At 43.3% G+C, this 16,755-nt stretch overlaps 1 non-coding gene across 1 annotated transcript; it reads left to right on the top strand.

Moving 5' to 3' along the window:
• Window positions 1-15,543: 15,543 nt before the first annotated feature.
• Window positions 15,544-15,616, top strand: TRNAV-AAC (transfer RNA valine (anticodon AAC)). Its single transcript has one exon. It is a non-coding gene; the product is annotated as a tRNA-Val (tRNA).
• The last annotated feature ends 1,139 nt before the right edge of the window (window positions 15,617-16,755 follow it).

Raw genomic sequence — 16,755 nt, 5'->3', positions numbered from 1 at the left:
GCCAGGAGGATGACTCCACGCCTGTCTGGCCCTCCACCGTCCTAGTGCGGACTCAGCATGAAGTCAGCCTCGCATCAGCTGTCTGAGCCTATTTTATGTCTAAGGGAACAAGTCCAGGACAAATCACATTCGCAAGAGACTGCATTACTGAGAGCTCCAGAAATGTTAAGCTTTGAATAACTTCTTTACAAAGTCTAGAACAAAAAGCTGTACATCGCTGAGCATCCAAAGAGTTGATGGTAATTGTGGTCAAAGATGCGCTGTTTTTTTCATTGTTGTTCCTGGCATCTGGGAACCCAAGAACGTCTTATTACCTAAGAACATTGTGAGGGAAAACTTGAGTTAATTTGCTCCTAAGCTGACAGCCCACTTCCCACCTGACATCTACGTACGTGTTTTGCAAAAGACTTCAAAGCTTTGGTTTAAAACCTATTCCTGGATATGAAGGAAGGAAACCAATTACCAGAGAATGGTAGTGATAATTAAGACAATGTTATGATTTGCTAAGAAATGGCTAGGTTGTGAACAACGAACACTGTGGCATATAAATTACCTGAGAGCAGAGTTTAATGATGTGTTCTTTCTTATTAATTACTCGTTTGGTGACATGGTCGGTAAAAGTTGTTTTTTAAAAGAAACAAAAAAAGTCCACTTCCTCATCGTAACCTTGGCAAATTTCACACACTACTAAATTCTGTGACCTTGGAATGTCTTTACCAAACCAAGCATTTATCAGCATGAGCTGTAATCTGGCTTTATATTTTTGTATGATAATCATGAGATATGATTCCATATGGAATTTCCATAACTCTAAACGGTCTTCTATTAAACAGCATAAGCTGAACTTTATAATTCAGAACACTGATTATGTTCACTCAGTCATGCAAAATATACCCATCTTTGGTATTATCTCTTCTAAATCAAACCCCAAATAAAGTCTATTTTGTCTAGATTAATACATGTTTGGGCCACGGACTGGGTTTACATGCAGCTGCTGAAGCAGACTTCAGTGAGCCAGATACGATCATTCTGGCCATCTTCCCACACAATCCCAATCGTGGAGCCTAAATGCCAGATGGAATGGTACAGTGGCCATGATGATGAAATCACAGCTCAGTCAATCAGCGCGCGTAACTGACATCTAGCCAGCTTCACCAGCTGGTGGGTGAGAAAAAGTATTAACATTTACAATAATGTTTCCTAAATTTCAATAGTTCTGCACCCCCCCACCCCCACCTGTTTTCAGATAGGCTCGTCCTTAAATATTTCTGAGTCTTTTTAGGGGAGCTTCTAGGTGGAGCCTGAAAGCTCCCTGGTCCCCACCAGTTCTTATAGACCTGGGAAAGTCCACTTTTCTCTAAGAAACTTCCAGGGAGAGAGGAGTGGACTGCCTCCCACTGAAGCTGGGTCACGGCTTGCACTCAAAGTCTTCTGTTCAGGGAACCACCAATATCCCTGCTCTCCTTTGTTCATTTGTGTGGCACCACTGCTTGCTGACTTCGCCTGGAGCCCTGAGCTCTGTGTCCTGCTGCACATACCGCTGCCAATGTCCTTTGGGCCACCTACCTTGGGCTGCCTTCACCTGGGTTTCTGATGACCTTTCTCCACCAGGAAGAGAACTGACTTCCATATGTTGTGTCAGACGCTCTCTGGGAGTAGTCTCAGAGCAGAGAAGTATAGGGCCCTGGCTGACAAGTTTCTCTTTCATTTAAGAAGTCTGCTTCACAGAACACAATATCATACTGTATGTGAATCACTGCCCTGAACATTCACAAACATTCAGATGCCAAGGGGATCAAAATATGGGCTTTACTAAAGCTTGGGTGTAACTGTCAAAATGCATGGCTCTCTGGTCAAGGTGGAGTGGAGAACTGACCCGGCATCAGAGGCCAACACCTGGCTTCTCATTCTCCCCTTCATGAACTGAAGGTTAGACGGTCAGAAGTCTGAAGGTTAGAAGCAGCCTGACTTATCCACCCGGTCGTGATGAAACTCAGAGAGCAGACACATTGCCTGGGGGAAGCGGGCAGAGTGGGTAAAAACGAGTGTCATGTTACTCCATGGTATGGAGTCTGTCTAAGCTCTGACTAAAACAAGCCACCACGTGGCAACAATATTCAGGATCCTTCTGGGACACCATTTTTCTAATCATTCATTCAGATATTTACTAGGTGCCTACACTGTGTCCGAGATGTACATAGTGTGGATGGATGGATGGATGGATAGTTAGGTAGGCAGATAGAAACTAACTACAAAGCAGGTTATTATTCTAATTTCCATGGAGTTGGATATTCAACAAACACACAGATAAATATATTAATACAGATTTTATTATGCTTGTGAAGGCAAGTAATAGGGGATATATAACAAGGGTGTTGGGAAAGATCTCCTTGAGGGATTATAACCATATCATATAAAATTAAATCATATAGTTTATATACTGTTACTTTGTGCCAGGGCTACATATTTACTCATACAATCCTCAAGGGAACTTCATAACATGAATACTACTCATATCACCAATTTTACAGATGAAGAAATCTACAGAGATATTAATTAATTAGTCCAAGGGCACACAGTCAGCAAGTGGTAGGTTCTGGATTTGAACCCAGGATTTAGTTTGAGGCTAAAAGATAAATAGCATTTAACCAGATGAAGAGTGTGTAGTTAGTTTTTCAGACAAAGAGAACTGTGTATGTGAAGGTCATGAGGCAGTAATAACCTGGTGCATTTGAAGACGAAAGATGACCAGTGAGTTTAGTGATAAAAAGGACAATCACAGAAAATGAGGTTGGGGAGGTAAACAGATCATGGGGGACTGTTTCCTCCTTTTAAAAATATGATGATATAATTTGCATGGAGCAAAATTCACCTGCTTTAGTGTGTACTTCTAATACGTCCATATATTGATCACAGTCATGTAATCATGACGACAATCAAAATATAGAACAGTTTTGTGAACCTCAGGAAATCCTCTATTGCCCCCTTGCAGTCAACCACTCGCCCCTCCTTTGGCACCCACTGATGTGCATTCTGACCCTAGAGTTTAACCTTTATAAAATGTTACAGAAATGGAGTGTATCATATGTAGCTTTTTGAGTCTGGCTTCTTTCACTCACTGTAATACAATTGAGATTCATTCATGTTGTTGTGTGTATCCGTAGTCTGTGGCTTTTTGTAAATGAGTAGTATTCAATAGAGCTACAGATTAATTATCCACGCAGCCATGGAAGGACATTTGGACTGGACTGTTTTCAGTTCTGGGTTATTATGAATAAAGGCACTATAAACATTCACGTGCAAGTTTACTTGTGAATATAAATTTTCATTTCACTTAGGTAAACACCTAGGATTAGAATTGCTGGGCCATGTGTGTGTCTAACTTTATAAGAAACTTTTCAGACTGTGTTCCAAAGTGTCCGTGCCATTTTACATTCTGATCAGCAATGCATCATAGTTCAAGATGCTTCATATCCTTACCCATGTCAGTTAATATCAGTTTTTTTATTTTTTTTTAATTTCAGCCACTCTAATAGATGCGTAGTAGTATCTTATGGTGCTTTCAATTTCCATGCTTTTGATGGCTAACGATATCGACATCTTTTCAGGTATTTATTTGATTGTGTCCTTCAGGTCTTCTGCATCCTGACCAATTTTCTGGTCTCCTTGTTCTACTGATTACTGTGAAAGTCACCTTTGAAGTCTCCAACTCAATGAATACTTTACCACTTCAAGTGTAGCGTACAAATGTTACAACTATATACTCATTTCTCCCTCCCAGCCTTTGTGCTACTTTCAGGTACACTGTAGTATATTTTTTTTAAACATGCTATATATACACAACACATTGCTACTTCTTTTTGCTTTGAATAGTCCAATATCTTTTAGAGTAATTGAAAAATGAGGAAAAAATGTTACATTTAGATTCATTAATTCCATTACAGTACTCCTCATTCTTCATGTAGATTCAAATTTCTGTCTGTTATCACATTTCTTCTGCTTAAGAACTCCTTTTAATCTTTCTTGTAGTGCTGGTCTTCTGGGAATAAACTATCTCAATTATCATTGGGAAAAATCTTTATATATTTTCACTGCATATAAAACTGTCTAGATTGTCCTTTTTCACCCCGTGTACTTTAAAGATGCTGCTTCATTGTTTTCTGGCTTGAATAGTTCTGACAAGAAATCTACTATGATTTTCACCTTTGTTCCTCTGCAGGTGTGTGTGTGTGTGTGTGTGTGTGTGTGTCTGGCTGATTTCAAGGGTGACCCTTTGTTTTTGGTTTTTAGAAGTTTGAATATGATTGTCTATGTGTATGTTTTATTTTTTATTTTTATTCATCTTGCTTGATATTCTCTGAACTTCTTGGATTTGTAGTTTGGTAACTTCCATTGATTTTGGGCAATTCTCAGCCATTATATCTTCAAATACTTCTGTCTCTTTCTTTTCTTCTAGTATTCTAATTATATAGGCTATTTAATACTGTACCATAGCTCACTTGCGCTCTCTCTCTCTCTCTCTCTCTCTCTCTGTTTTTTTGGTTTCTTGAATACTCTATTTCTAAAAAATGTTTTTCCCTTTGTGTTTCAGTTTGGTAATTTCTAAAGACTTGTCTTCAAGGTCATTAAATTGATAAGATCATCAAAGGCATTCTTCAAATCTGTTACCACGTTTAGCATTGTTAGCATTTCTATTTGATTCTTTCTTATGATTTCCAGTTCTTGTTTGATAATACCTGTCTGTTCATGCATACTGTCCACCTTGCATACTAAAGCTTTTTATCCTTTTAGTCATATTTATTTTTATATTCTTCTCTGATAGTTCAAAAGTCTAGATCATATCTGAGTCTGATTCTATTGATGTCTTTGCCTCTTAATAGTGCATTTTTTTCTTGCTTTGTGTGAATCATAATTTGTGTTGAACTCCTGACATGTGGGACAGTGGAGACTGAGATAAACACTATTTACTTCTGGAAATGAACATGCCTCTTCTTTTGTTAGGTATTAAGTGTCAGGGCTTCAGTCAATCTAGTCCGAGTTTCCAGCTTTGTTATTGTTATCATATCCTGAGTGCCTCACAGGCTTCAAATTCCTCTAGAATGACTTTGTGTTTAGGGTCAGAGAGGGTTTCCGGAAGATTCTTCTCAGTGTTGCTGTTCTGTCTACTACTTTAGACATTCCTTGTGACCCTTGGAAAGAGAGCCTTTCTCCATGCTCTTGCCCCATACCATGCAGTAAACTTCTGCTATATGTTATTTGGTGCTGTCTAGTCTGGTTTGAGGGCCAGGGTGGAGGGTTGTCTGTTCTCCTGCTTTGGTCCCAGTCTTAGGCTGGTCTTGTGTTTCTGGGTCTCAGCCGTGGGGGCTCCTCCCTGACCCTGTCCTCTGCAGTGGAAAAAGATCCCTAATGTTCTAGGCTTAAGATATTTACCGGCCACTTCCCTAGATGCAGAATTTTTTCCATGTCCTTTCCCCAGCTGCAATGGGTCTTCACTTGCGCCCTGAGAGTGACCTTAAGGCCTCTGTTCCAGAGAGGAGGCAGGGAAGAGCAGTCTGGAAGTGGCTTTGTGCTTCCTCGCAGTCACTGCTGCTCCCTTCCCCAGACCTTCACCACACGGGAGGTTTTCTCCAGTCTCTCGCTTTGCTCCCATCTCTCACGTGAGCACTCAGTGAGGTCTGAGGGGGAGACCCGCTGTTGTACCTGCAGCTACTCGGGGTTGTAATGTGATGGGAGTCTGTGCCTGGCCTTTTACAATTTGTCAAAAATTCCAACTTTCCAGTTTTTCCTTACTAGCATAAGTGCTACTCAGCATCTGCGCCTGGTAACTGAGAGTTCATTCCCCATCTCTACTTGGAGATGACCTGTCTCTGCTTAGATTTCAGGGTAGCTGGCTGCCTTGTGACTTCAGCTCTTTGGTAAGTTCAAGAGAAGTTATGACTCTGTAGCCAGAAGCCTTCCCATCTAAACCTTTAAGCCATGTTAGGTTTCTGTTTTATCCCAAATGCAACAGGGAACCACAGACGGGTTAAAGCAGAGGATTAGTTCATCCGGGTTTATACTTTAAAAAGGTCACATGTTTCATATTTACTTGGCATCTGCTATATGTCAGAAACTTGAGTTTCTAATATAAATTTTTTAAATAGCAAAAACAATCCACTCAAATAATTCATAATCAAGCAGATAAGTCTTACTGACTGTAACAAATAGCTTAAAAAAAAAAAAAGTCGATGCAAGTCTTGTAAGTGAATGTCCAAGCAGAGAGCTCTGGGAGAACTAAGGTGGGAGACTCTAATTTTGGCACTAGGAATAGAGAGGGTAGAAGATGATATTTGAATTGTATCTTGAAATTTAAGTAGGATATGGTTTCAGAGGGAACTTCAGTAAGTAAAATTAATGTCTAAGGTTTTCTTGTCACTTGCTCTCTAAATAACATTATTTTAATTTCTAACGTTTATATCTAGGCAAAAATGAGTTGCTAAGAAAGGAGGGAAAATGTTCATTTATCAGCCAACTACCAGCCACCACCAACAGCAATTAATATTTTTGTTTTTTATCAAAAAGGAGTTCCTTAGCCCTTGATGTCTATGAATGATGGCTGGTTTGCTGATCTAGGACAACAGAAGCCACAAAAAACAAAACAATTTTGGGAGCTTATGACTGTGTGTTACTGTGGTTCCTAAGCTGACTTACTCTTAGAGTTTCCTTGAATGCTTTTACAAATGGAGAACGCTGGGCTTTGCATCCAGAGGCTCAGATTCACGGTGTGGAGGCCAGGATTCCACACTTTGTAAAACCCTCAAGGTAAATCTGAAGACGAGCTAGCGTACGACGAATGGATTGTCTCCCATATTTACAGTTCTTTTATCTTAGTTTGGGTTCCTCCCAGAGCAGATCTGCCACGAAGACTTACTTGCAGATTGTTTATTTGGGAGGTGATCCCAGGAAGCATAAATGAGGAGGTAGGAAAAGTCAAACAGAGAAAGAACCAACAAATAAACCAACAAAGGGTGATTAAATGAGCTCCTTAGCACGTGGGGCACGTGGGGCTCAATCCCACTGGCCCCTTTCTTAGGAGCTGATCCACAGTCCTTCCTGAAGCGGCAGCCTTTGGATAGCCATATTTTGACCATGTAACTCGGTTTGCTTGCTGTATTTTGACCACCATATCTTTATTTTCAGGGGTGAACATCTGCCCTAATATATAGGCCCCCAATATACAAGATATCTAGTGTCCTAAGGGATAAAAAATAAACCCATTTGACCAGGTCCTCTCAGAAGAACAAGACTGTTGGTAGGATGTTTGAAACCAGGTGTCGGGCCATGAATTACAGATGAGTTACAGGCTCCCTGATAAGCAAGCTGAAGTATGAGAGACTAGAGATACCACTGGAGAGAGACAGAAAGAAGGGCCAGTCCCCAGAGCTCTCTAGGGTGCTGATGGCTTCCCTGTCTGTGCTCCTGTGAGGCCCAACTGAATAAATGGTACCTGTTCTTCTTGGGACTAAGCTGTCATCTTTTCTTGGGGACCCACGTGGATGTATCCTTACTTCGCATACCTGGAGATAAACTGAATAGGTCGAAAGAAACTTGACTTCAATAATTAAGGAACATAGCCACAGAGCCACAGATGGCAAACAGAACACAGAACGATCTCAGATGTCCACGGCCTTAAAAACTAGATAATCAGAACTTGACTATAATATAACAATGATTCGTTCTAAGTGAGGGCATTTTTTCCTTCACAGAACTGTTAACCAGGTGGTGAAAATAAACTGAATATAAAGATATTTATGCTTAAATGCAGACACTAGAGAAAGCAGAGCTTGCTTTTACGGAATTCTAATGTTACCACCAGAAACCCAAGCCGGCTGTATGGATTTCTCTCTCTATATGTCTTCTGATTCCTCATATAGCAAATTCAAGGGGGAAAAATACTCCGATTTCAGATGGTTGTCCTTTTCAGGAGGCAAAGTGAGCGAGGGGTACAGTGCCCTGTATTTCCCAGGCTGGGTCTCACGGCCGGTCGTTAATACCCAGGTAATCCTCTGGTCACCGCTGATCTTTGGAGCTGAGAACTTGGCCTGCTGCAGTTGCCCCAGGCCAAATTCCATCCCTGGATGAGCTTACTGCCATTGCTGAAGCCAGTGAAAAAGGCACTCACCCATGCATACGGAGGACCAGGCTTCCCAGACAATTTTTTTTTTTTTTTTTTTTTTTGCAAAGAGTAGCTCTCAAGAGGCAAGAGCTGTACAAAATGGAGTTGACAGAAAGGAGGGGTATTTTGAATGCTTGATAGTCTGGATTTTGATTATATTTATTTAAACAAATAGTTCTCACTGTGTGATTAGCACAATTCTCGGCACTGTTCAAGATAAAAAGGAATGTAAGACTCATCGTTTTCCTCAGCCTGCGCTAGACGTGAATGATTAATTATGAAATAAATGAGCATTTCTATAGCATTCCATACAGTTTTCAAATTGCTTGCTTGTGTGAGTGTATAAATAAATATATACGTATATAAATAATACATATACCTACAAGTGTATAAATAAATATATACGTATATAAATAATACATATACCTACAAGTATACATATAAACATGTATTTGTATGCATTTCTTCGCTTGTTTAATTCTCACAGCAACCCCTTCGGGTAAGCGGTAATATTACTATTCCATCTTACAGGCATTAAAAAATGAGTTGTGTGAACTTGCCATAACCCCTGCATCCTATTCCATCGCCACGCTCACCATTCTGTATAAACAAATCTGTATCTGTGGTCATCTTCCCCAGTGGGCCAGAAGCTGGTGAACCTGGACAGAGACCTCTTCACCTTTACGTTGCTGGCACCTAGCATTTTGTTGATTGTTATTGAATCTCAGCCCTGGTCTCCAGGTTACCCATACTGTCACAGAATAAACGTGCTCCGGGCTTCCTCGGGCTGCTTGTCAATCCTCACTCCTGGTGCCTAGAGGGCTCAATATCCCCCGTCCGCACTGCGTTCCTCAGAACCCAGATCCATGTGTCCTGCCCAGGTTTCCTTCCCCTCCACCCCCAACTATTGTTCTCCTAACCCCCTGCCAGCAAATTACCTGCTAGATGCAGGCAGGTGACTTCAGCTCTCTCAAAGGCTATCAGCAGGTTTCCCAATCAGATCAGCTCCTGGGAGCTGAAGAACACAGGACAACAATGATGAAAAATTCCAGGATCCTTTTGTAGGTCAGTCCCTATAACTCATTTCTTTACATACAGTATTTTATGGACACCTCACGACAATCTACACATTATTACAGATGTGAAAATAGGTTGCAGAGGTGGTGATTTGCCGATGATCACACAATCAGCAAGTGGCAGAACTGGGATTTAAAGCCAGACGTCTCTGTGTCCTTAACCATTAAGAATAAACACCCGGACTCCTTACCTTCCTGGATGTCCTTGTTTAAGGGTCTGCATTGCTTTGGAATGCGGAGTAGGATGTTTGGAGGATGTGAATAAGTCGGTCCAAGAGCAAGGTGCTGGAGAGGCTTTTGCAATTATTCATTTTATCGCATTTTTCCCCCACTTACTCCCTGAGGCTGTGAGTTCCTTTAAAAGCTTTATTGGCTTCTGCCTTATGCCGAGCACACTCCCAGGAACAGAACAGGTGCTCTAGGAAGCTTGATGAATGAATAAATGAATAAATGAATAAAGGAACTTCTTTGCCCACATGCAATTTGATCTCAAGCTTTTGGCCTTTAAGTGCTGATGCCCCATTCAGACTTTGCATGTAACTGTGAATGAAAAATACTGCCAGCTATGTCAGTAAGCAAAGGATGCTGAGGCCATCAGGTCATCAGCCACTGCTACCACCCGCAGCAGTGAGCTGAGGGAACTCAGGATGTTTCAGAACTCAGACAAGCAGGCAGCCCGGCCTCTGCCGCCACCCCCAACACTGTACCCGGAGGGAACTCAGGATGGGAAAGAGCAGGATACTGGCCCTAGACTGCTAAGGTGCACGTCAAAGGCATGATTTCAATGAGCCCAGAGCTTTCCATCTTCCCATACACCGGCAAGCACCAAATTCCTTTAACTTGAGATATCTGGTTTTCTTCAATTAACAGTACTCTTTTGATGTTTCAACTACCTGGTCTTTGTGGCAAAGCTCCTATATATCCTGGCTCCTCCCCTGCCTCTGAAACAGTCACTTAGAGCCATCTGAGAGGCGCTTCCTGGGCTCAAGTCCTTAGGAAGTCCACTGAATAAAACATAACTCTCATCTTTCAGGTGGTGCATTTTTTTCCCAGTCTAATTATTATGATTCCTTCCATGAAACAGCCTCATTTCTTCAGCCACTAAGTAGAGAGCTGTCCTCCAACCGAAAACAATCTCAGAAATAGCTATCGCACACCAAGAACGATAAAGGAGGGACCACATTTTCAAAAGCAGCACATGGCATGATTTTGGCGGCTTCTGTGTAGCCCTTACCAAGTCCTTAAGCAAAACAGCAAAGGAGTGAAGGCAGATTTTTGGTCCCTTCCATCTCTTTCCGCACCCCCACCCCCCGCCATCCTGCGTGCTGAGTCATCACCTCCTTTTGCCATCTCAGAAACAGGCGATGTCCTTCCACTCCAGAGTCCTACCTTCCTCTCTAGTTGATCCGTGTTCCTGGGTTTCTCTCCTCCTCCACTCCATCAACATAACTATGTCCCCACCAGCTCATCTCTGCTGGGGGTCAAATTATTTTATTGTGTAATTTACGTTGATTCATGAATGACGGATTAATATTTATTCCACGGTTTTCCAATTCAGAGGAAAAATATTTAACCAAAGTGACGTTTAAATCAGAAAATAAGAGGAGGTGTTACTCTTCTGGTTGCTGTGGATAAAAGGCGAATTGGGCCAAGCCCTTGCTCTCATCTCTCTCCCATTCTTGCTGCGGGGAGGTGAGAGACAGGGAGCTAAACAGGCACGACAAGTAGCGAGCCCTGCAAGCTCGGGTCTTACATGCATCAGGACCTTCAGCATGGGATCCGCTGGAAAACCGTGACTACCCAAGGGCCAGTCTCCAATAGGAAGGCTCTGTTGGCTGCTGCTTCTAACTTCTGATCTCGGGGTCCTGTTCGGTTTCTCTGAAGGCCCTGGGAAATCATTTTCCTTATTTATGAGAGCTTAGGGGGTGATGTGGCGGGTCAGGAAAGGGGGCTTTTCTAAAAGAGGCTGCGGAGGTCTTTTCCTATGTGGTAAGGAGCTGGAGTTTCCATTTATCGTTTAGCCCGTCAAAGCTCTGAGACATTAAGCCCTTGCAAAAGATGGCTCGACACCCCTCCTCTGTTACCTGGATACGAGGACTGTGACTTGCTACCCAGGCTGGCTCCAGGGAGTAGATGAAGAAACAGACAAGAAGTACCCTTGCCAGTATCTGGTACCCCACAGGTGCTCTGAATACGTTTGATCCTTCTCTCTTCTCTGATTTTAAGGGAGAAATACATACACAGACAATTATCATACAAAACCGCATTAGTTTCAGGAGCACAGCACAGTGATTCAGTGTCTTTTCTTGCAGATTATATTCCACTATAGGTTATCACAACATAGTGGGTGCAATTCCCTGTGCTGTGCAGGAATTCCTTGTGGCTCATCTATTTCACGTATAGTCGACTGTATCTGCTAATCCCCATTCCTCCTTCGTCCCTGCCCCAACCCCTTCGTCTCCCCCTTTACTGGTAACCACTAGTTTGCTTTCTGTGTCTGTGAGTCTGTTTCTGTTTTGTATATCGAGATTCATTTATATTATGTTTTGCCCATAAAGAAGCCAGGGCTCAGAGAGGTTAAATAACTTGCCCAGAAGAGCAGATCACTCAAGTGACAAAGTTTGAAGTCTCACCCTAGACATGCAGCCTGTGAGCTTTCCACGATACCCACTGCCATCTTCTTGAGAGCAGAGGCGCCAGCTGTCTTCATCTTCACGCACCAAGTACGAGAAAAACAGCAACTTGTGCTGTGACGTCATGAGAACCAACGTGCTGGAGAGCAGCTCGGGGGGCCCTTTGCTGCCCACGAGACATGGCCTTCTCGATGGATCCCTCAGCTCCGGCCACGTTCGGATTGGAGCATTGGATTTCCTGTCAGGCCCAGAGCTTACTGAGTCTGTCTGGCTGGCTTTCTCTTGCAGGAGCCAACTTTTAGGAATCTGACTGGAGTCACACTGGGACTTGGAGAAGCTTGTGGCCTTGAGGCTTGCAATTCCCTGAGCAGGCATCGCGGGGATGCTTCTTAAAGGCAGTTAGCTCAGTTGACCTCTCTCTTCTGTCAAAGCTTCAAGAGCTTGGGTGGAGGAGCCATGGCGAGCGTGAGGCCAGGAACTGAATTCATCCCGCTCCACAGTCATCAGTCAGCGGGCTGAAGTGCTTTCTGACAGCGTGCGCCCGCTGCCCTCGGTGCACAGAACAGCCCTGTGGCCGGGGGTCGTGTCAGCGAGCCTGGTGTGCTGATCTAGCCATTACCTCACTGCCCCTTGAGAGATTTACGGGCCCTAGAAGGAGCACAGGAGCTGACGGAAGGGCCCCGGCTCGGCCCACCTGCCCCGAGGTCAAGGGGCCAGGAGACAGTGTTGGGAGCAGTTGTCACAAATCAGGAGCCCTGGCTGCCTTGTGGGGAAACCACAGCTCCAGCCCAGGGCCTGCACAGTCACCTTTACCAGCTGGCGATGCGAGGCAGGGACACCTCCCCTGAGGCAATCACACATATTTATTGATGCGGACGCACTGATCTCATTGCTTTTTAAATAACACACCGATTTGATAACTTATTAAATCCCAGTCATTGGCAAGTGGCTCCCCAGAACTCAAGAGAAGGAAGCTATGTTCTCCTTAAGGTCTCTAGCAAGACCTTGACATTAAGAACACCTTCCTGAAAGCACCTCAGAGCTTGTAGATAATTCATCCTACCCTCAGTTTACAGGTGGGAAAATGGAAGCCTCAATTAAGCACTTGCCTGTGGCACAGACTACGTCTTGGGGGAGGAAAGGGGTGAAACCTGGAGAGGAGATCTAAGGGGACTCACTGTACTTTCCACTCTATTTTGCTGCTTTTAAAAAAAGGAAATTTATTGCTGTTATTTTTTGAAAAGGTAGACCCCGCACCTAGCCACTCTGAATTCTCCCTAGGCAGACCTCCCTTGTCTGAGTTACAGAAGGGGCCAGGTCTTAGGATGTTCATAACTCGCATGCAGGCACTATTCCCCCCCCCCAATAAACCTAACTGATTTTCATTCATTTAAAAAATAAAATAATAACTTTCTTTTCAGCAACAACTAGAGAGACCCGAGGTAGACGCCTTTCCCGGCTGTCTGGTACCGTGTTGAGGTTGTGGGGGTGAGGTGTAGAGAATGTGACTTCAGAAGTGCTTGCACCATGTGCTACACCCAGAGCTTATCCACCGCATCCTGTTGTTTTCCTCAAAGTAAAGAACGATCTCCAGTTTAGTTCCAGTTTCTCCATCCAGATTGTTACACAATGTGCTGAATTCAAATGCAGCAAATGTGCCAACTGCATTTTCGTTTTCTCTCTCTTACTTCACTGACTGCCCCTTCTCAGTGTCCTTGTTTGTCTAGATCCTCCTCATCTCCCAGACCTCTTTACATCGGAGGGCCCCGGGCTCAACCCCTGCTCCTCTTCCCCCCTCTAACCAAACTCACCACTTTGTGAACCCACCCAATCTCACGTCTTTTAAGTGCCATTCCAAACATACGCCTTCTTTCCAGACCTCTTTCTTGAAGCCCAGACTTGTCCAGTTGACATCTTCAACTCAGTATATCCAAAACAGAACTTCTGATCTCCTCCTGCAAACCTGTTCCACTCACAGTCACCACATATCTTTGATAGCAACTCTATCTTTCAGGGTTTAGACCAAAAACCTTGGAGTCATCATGGACTCCCGTCTTTCTCTCCCACTCTTCATCCCACCAGTCAGAGAATCCTGTTGGCTGTACCATCAAAGTATGTCTACAGTCCAACCACATTCTACCACTGCCACTGCTACCACCATGGTCTGAGCCATTATCCTCTCCAGCCTGGATTTCTGCACTAGCATGCTGATTCTTCTCCCAAGAGTCTCTTCTCATCATGGCAGCCAGAGTAATTAAAATAGTAAGTTAGATTATCTTACTCCTCTGCTCAAAACCCTCCAATGTCTTCCCATCGTCTTCAGAGGAAAAGCCGAAGACCATACAATGGCCCCTAGTCTCCACACGATGCAGCCCTCCTTACAGCCCAACTTTCCTTCCCTCTCTGGGCTCATCTTCTATTTTCTCCCTTCCTGACTCTGTTCCAGCCAAGATCCAGCCATTGCAGCCTCTTGCTTATTCCTGCCCATCACACTTCCACTGCAGGGCTTTTGCACCAGCTGTTTTTTCTGTCTGGAATGCTCTTCCTTTTAGATACCTGTATAGTTGTCCCTCTCAGTTTTTCCTCAATTCTCAAGACAGCCAACTCTCTTTTCCACACCAACTTCAGAGAAATGGTAGAAGGGATTTCTTTAAATTACTTGAAAAATTTTATAGGTGTTTTAAAAGATAGAAGGGGAGCTCCCAGCACAGTGGAAACAGTGAGCACCTCCCCAAAGATGGAAAGCAATGGGACTGGATGGAGCAGGAAACTGCAGCTCAGGATGTGAGCAATGGCAGGTAGAGAGCACCAGCACAGAAGGTGAAGTCAGCAAAAACGAAGAAGGTGAGAGGGTTAACTATGCAGATATCTAAAGGAAGAGTATTCCAGACAGAAAAAACCATTGGTGCAAAGGCCCTGGGGTTGAAATGTGCTTGGTAGGAATAGGCAGGGGTTCCACACTCAGAGGCAGCAGAATCATAGGCCAGAGGAAGAGTCCCAGTATTCCCAAACCTTTAAATCTCTGCCTTGCTCTTCCCAAAGAGCAGCTGGAGCCCAGATCTCTGGGGCCCAGACTCCAACGTGACAGATGTCAAAGAGAATAAGGAAGGGAAAAGGGATGGACACAGCATTTCATAAGAAGGTCACTGAGAACCTTTAACAGAATGTTGGTTAGAGCCAAAGTTAAATTTTAGAACCCACCAGAAGAAGCTGAAAGATTATGATCCGGGTCAGTGAGTTTAAAGTTAGACTCTGAACTACTGATGTAGGAGGCTTGGAGATCTAGGAAAAGTGATCTGGGATCCAGGAGGAATAAAGACAGTCCTCGATGTAAAGGCTAATGTACGCTGTCCTCTGATGCATGTCTGATCCTGTTAATAAGAAAAATGTTTGCCAATTGAGAAGGAACTCCTTGGGGAGGAGGGGCAGGGAGGCACTGTAAGGTGGAGAGAGGCGCTGGCGCTCTGCAGGGATGTGGGGAGGTGGGCAGGCGAGGAGGGAAGCGAGAGCTATGGAGAGACCTCTTCAGATGTTCTCTTCAGGGAAGGGATGTAGCTTGTGGTAGCACGCATGCTCAGCACGCACGAGGTCTTGAGTTCAATACCCAGTCCATCTGTCCTTTAAAACATTTTTTAATTTAAAAAAAAAAAAAGAAAGAAAAAAGTACAAAAAAAGGTGGGGAGGGTATAGCTCAGTGGTAGAGTGTGTGCTTAACATGCACGAGGTCCTGGGTTCAATCCCCAGTACCTCCATTAAAATAACAAACGTTAAAATAAATGAACAAACAAACAAACCTAAAATTAAAATAAACAAACAAATTAAATATAAATTTAAAATAAACATTAAAACAAACAAACAAATCTAATTCCCTGTACTCCCAAAACAAACAAACCAACCAAAAGAACATCCTGCTCCCTGGGGTTGGGGAAGGATGCCCCTCTTCCATGCACTCATTCTAGTTCTGAAGTTCAGAAAAAGCAACTAGGAGGGGAGGTGGAAACTTATTTTTTTTTTTAATATGTGAGCTTACTCACTTGTATTAGCTGTATTTACTTGTATTAGAAAGAGATGACGTTATTAGCTGTTCTACATTAAAACTGGCCCACAAGTCGTCCGTCCCTTCCTGTTCCATGTAATTATTGGGTGGTAAAGTCACTTTGTGATATTTTCCAAAAGTGTCTTAGTTACTTGTATTTTATTATAACTTGAATATTTCCTGAAAATATGTGACATGACGCACTTAATCCAATAACACCATGTTTATAAATAGTTGTGAATAATATATTACAGGAAGTCTAACATGGGGAAAAATGAGGTCTCACCAACTTGTAAACATACAATAGACCAGAGTTTATAAAATACTTTGACTATTAAAAAAAAAATCAGAAACTGCCATGAAAGTAACAGCCACTTACCTCACTGTTTCGTAACACTTTCTCACCCACAACATGTCTGTTAATAAAGCCCTGGCTTCCTGCCCTCAGCTAAGCGGTTTCCAAAGGCATCCTTTTGGAAAATGTCATAAAGTTCCTTGGCTGCCCAACACTTAACACAGGACAGGATGGGACCGATGACTTGTGCCCTGATGTGAATGCAGAACATCTAAGGCCTCACCCTCTTCCCAGCTCCTGACTTTGTGGAGTTGCCATCTCCTTTTTCTTGCTTTCAGTTTGAACAGATCAGGTCCTTGGTTCCCACTTGGCCATTCGTTCATTCATTCATTCCCTCATCCACAACTCAGTTATGTAAGGCCAGGCACTGAGCTGGGCTCTCAAGATGAAAGGTAAGAAGACATAGCCCATATCTTCAGGAGTCCTGCTGTCTCGTTAGGGAGACAGGCAGTTCAGACAGTTCCTGGACAAGGTCTGAAATGTCACGGTCACTGCTCTGT

This window comes from Vicugna pacos, chromosome 10, assembly GCF_048564905.1.
Source record: "Vicugna pacos chromosome 10, VicPac4, whole genome shotgun sequence".
NCBI classification, from domain to species: Eukaryota; Metazoa; Chordata; class Mammalia; order Artiodactyla; family Camelidae; genus Vicugna; species Vicugna pacos.
This window is presented reverse-complemented; position numbering and strand designations above follow the sequence as displayed.